Source organism: Tamandua tetradactyla, chromosome 21 (assembly GCF_023851605.1).
Source record: "Tamandua tetradactyla isolate mTamTet1 chromosome 21, mTamTet1.pri, whole genome shotgun sequence".
Classification (NCBI taxonomy): Eukaryota; Metazoa; Chordata; class Mammalia; order Pilosa; family Myrmecophagidae; genus Tamandua; species Tamandua tetradactyla.
This window is the reverse complement of record NC_135347.1, coordinates 12,190,181-12,194,379: the sequence shown is the minus strand read 5'-3', so window position 1 is coordinate 12,194,379 and position 4,199 is coordinate 12,190,181. Positions and strand designations below refer to the sequence as shown.

Sequence of the window (4,199 nt, the reverse complement as noted above, 5' to 3'; positions counted from 1 at the left end):
AGGCTCACCTTCCCAACTTAGGAACACACAAAGGTTGATGTGGAACCTGACCTGAAGTGGCCCTGACCTCTCCTAGGCTCAGTCCTTCCCTTTCTCAGCACAGGTAGGGTGCCAGATCTCATGGAAGCAGCAATTCTGTGCCAAGTTCCACAGAGAGCATTGGATTAAGATTCTCATGTTGACAGTAATTTTGTCTCATGAAGATGCACAAAGCCTGCCTTATGCATTCCTGTCACACCTGGAATGATTGGAATACTTCTCTATTTGCAAACGTAATATGCCTTTGATACATACATCATGAAAACAGAAATTTGGTTTCTTTGAAAGTAATCCACTGTGACCCCTGCTGCTTCAGTCAGTGAGTTTTAAATGTATTTTTATTTTCAGAGTCCATGAAAAGGTGTTTGTTTCCCCCTGCCCCCTCTTTTAACCAGCTGGGTTCCAACTTTCTCTTTCCTTCTCTTGATCTGACATAAGTTAAATGTTTTGCTTCTGTCTGCTGTTCCAGCTGGTAACCTGCAAGTAGTTGGATGAAAGAAGCTTTCTTTCAACTCCAGCAATACACCAAGTCCCACCCCAAACTCAGATACACACACACACACACAAACACTGTGGAGTACAATAGTTTGACGTACAGGATGCTCTGCAGCAAAAGGCCAGTTCCCTTCCACCCACGGTCCTCAGCAGTCCAGCTCAGGACAGTGAAACTGGCTGCTGCCTGTGCAAATCAGCATTCTGGAAAAGGAAGGTATGGGTCAGGAGGAAGGAATATCCCATCCTGAGGAAGAAAGATTAGGTCTGTTCTGTATGATTGCTTAGGGATAGCTTCCAAATGTACAATGCATTGCAGCTCTTAATTTGGCCCGCTCTGAGTTTGAGATTACTAAACTGTATTTAGAAGAAAGGCACATTCATTATTGTTATTAAATCTAATTTTAGAACTATTACTAGAATAAAACTCAGGAATAGAATAATATTTAACTAGAAATGTGACTAATAAAGCTCCCTATGTTTCCACATTTAGCTCTTAAAGACTGTAATTAAAAGTAGTGAAACATGGGAACTTGTGGGTGATTATGGTAAAGGATGAATTGCTTTTAGCAAGCATTGTTTGAGTGAATGAACTACTCAAACGACAGATTGCCTTTCAGTGTTGATCTCACTTCGTTTAGATTAGGGACTGACTCTACAGCATATTCTTCTTAGGCTCAGTGGAGAGCAGGGGCCAATCCTAGTGGTCAAGACATGCATAGCAAGATTAGTGCAGATCAGCTAGGAACCACCACAGAATCCTGTAAATGCACGGTCAGAGACACAAATGAGATCTTAAAACCAGGTAGCCCGAGATGACTTGAGTCTTCCCTCAAATCATATAGTCTGCTAACATGATAAACGTGGTCCCTCTTTCTTACAGGAAAGGCTCTTTTTTGTTGTGGTTGTCTTGTTTTCTTGCCTAATTGCTTTGGCTAAGACTTCCAAAACAATGACAAGTAAGGATGATGATGGCAATTGTTTTTGTCTTCTTCCTGACTTTGATGCGAATACTTCTGGCATGTTGTTTTTAATCATGATGCTCACTGAATGTTTTACGTTTGTATTCTGTCTCTCTGAAAGTAACAGCACTTAATTGGTAGTCCCTGAGGACACTTGTGGAGTGAGGCATTTTATTAGGAGGCCTCTCTGTGGTTCTCTGTAACTCAGCCTTACCTTCACCAATGCCTAAAAGCCTTGTTTAAGTCCAGGACCAGTTCCTAACCCGAGTCAGGAGGAACTTGGGAGTGTCTAACCTAGCATGCTGGGGTGCAACATGAAGTTATTTTAAATGTTAGTCCATTACTGAACTTATGTTCTGGCTCTGATACATGAATTTCTGCCTTCTTGACAAGACTTGCCCTTCACCTCATATCTAGTTCTGATAAGTGAATCTCTGTGCTCAAGTTTCTTTTCCTATAAATTGCCTGTGATTATATGGTTAGGATAGTGGTTCTAGACCAGAGAGCCTGAATTCAAATTCTATTTTTTGTAATTATAAATTGTTTGACTCTGGGCAGTTATTTAACATCTCAGTGCTTCTTGAAGTATCCAATTGAGATAATTGCAATACTTATTTTAGCTTGGTGGGAGGTTTAAAATAAATAATGCATATTATTTAAACTAAATAATGCATTTGGTAAACTAAATAATCATTTGGAAGAATGTGTAGATAGTATGGTGCTCGTTAAAGACTAGTAGATATTATTTTTGTTAGTAGAAAATGGAGTAGGGCTGTTAGACATGTTGAGTTGCACCTGACTTCCTGATAACAGCACTGTCTTCTGGGATGCATGTCCAAAATCAGATTCGTGTCCTGGTGATTGGGGATCTGCTGCCTGCTATTAGACTTTGCTTGGTAGGACACCCCATTACAATATGTTGACCTTTGGGATTGATGAGTGCTAAACTTATCCTATCTCTTGACCTCAGGGTATGGTATTCTATTTGCTGGTTCAGACTTTCTTCCAAGACCTGCTTCTGGATTTAATTCTATTTCCCACCTTGTACCCCACTAGCTCTGAGCCATCCCCCATCAAAAATATTTAATCAAGATGTTCATGGTCTTTTTTATACCACCTCATGCACTTGTATACCTAATGTTATTTGTTTCCTTGTTTATTATCTGTTTTTCGTTTTACTATGGTATAAATGTCATGAAGGCAAGGACTTTTCCTGCCTTGTTCTCTGCTGTATCCGAGGGCCTGGTGTAAATTATGCACTCAGTTGGCTAACTTTCATGATAATATGTTGAGAACTGCTGTGAGGCAACAATCTGGGCTTATTAAAAATTAACCCTGTTTGCCAGCTCAACACTTTATGACCTGATTCTTCTTTCTGGCATCTTTGCTGGTCTTCTACAATTGAGGTTTCTTTACCTGCCTGGACCCACGGGACCTTTCTATTTCTTTGAACCTCTGTAGCTCTTCAAAACTTTGGGCTCTGCTTTCTTGAGCTCATTTACTTCTTCGTCGTCTTCTTTTTTTAATCAATCAACTGGTCCTAATTCCTTGCCTACTTATACTTACCTAACAGCACACTAACTGGATCCCTCTGTTCAATTAGATACCTAGTCTGCACGCCATCGCACATCCATGCGGACAGAAATATTTGTCCAGGAATGGGCAACTATGGCAGTTCAAGTCATCCTGGATGGCACTTCCTAACATTATAAAAATAAACAGTAGGACAATGGCAAGTACATTTGTCCATCTGTACCTGGAATAACCTTAGCTGAAGACTAAGGTACTTCCCTCAATTTCAATCCTTTAAACTGTGTCATTTGGGGGCTTAACAGTATGGAGGTATATTGTGAGTAATGTCTCCCCAACTTTTGTACCTTTCTTATATAATGCATTAGGAATTTGGATGAATTCATTCTTATTCTTATTTTTCAAATGTTGCACTTGCTCTTCAAAGACTGTAGAAGATACAAGTCCAAAACATTTAAAGAAATAATGTGATCTGTGTCTGAGAAAGAGAAGAGTTGCGATTCCAATTAGTTTCCCCTAGTTTTATCTTCTTCTAGTTTTATGTCCTTTTACTTCTTTCTGCCTAATTAGATAATGGTAAGTCAAGGGGATAAAAGTGCATACCTACTTCCTGTAACAAATCCAATGCCTGCTAAGGCTGGTTAATTAAAGAAGCCATATTTCTTGGTGATAAATGACTCACAGTCTGCGATAAGGCACATGCACTTTGAACAAAATCTTTCATGTCATGGAAGAGGAAACAAGATTGCAAATTTGAGAGTTGATGATCATGATTAGTATTGGAAGCTATTTATAAGCAGTGGCACAGAAAGCTAATTAGTTGTTTTCAATAGGGTGACTGAGCTGATCCCAACAGTAAAAGTACATATGATTTTGTTAAAAGGAAAATATTTTTAAAAGAGCTGGGAAATTTCAGGATTTTCATTTGGTTAGAAAGAAAACATGCTGAGTGGCTAAAAACTACTCACGTGTAGTTAGAAATCATTTAGCCCTCTCAGTTATATTTAGGGCAAACTTGTTTTATCAGGATGGTTTAGTTAATTTGATTTTTGTTGCTGACTTACCTGTCTTAGGAAATTTAGCAGCATGAGTCTAAGAAAATATTTCCCATTGAGTTTATAGTGGCTGAGAGGAAGTTTTCTCTGGACAACTATTATTGGGGTATAGTTTTCAGGC

At 39.1% G+C, this 4,199-nt stretch overlaps 1 long non-coding RNA gene across 1 annotated transcript; it reads right to left on the bottom strand.

Annotated features, from left to right (window-relative positions):
* Positions 1 to 359: 359 nt before the first annotated feature.
* On the bottom strand, positions 360 to 4,199 carry LOC143665276 (uncharacterized). Its single transcript, XR_013166833.1, has 3 exons — positions 4,088 to 4,199; positions 636 to 735; positions 360 to 516 (listed from the first exon to the last, which is right to left on the bottom strand). It is a non-coding gene; the product is annotated as an uncharacterized LOC143665276 (long non-coding RNA).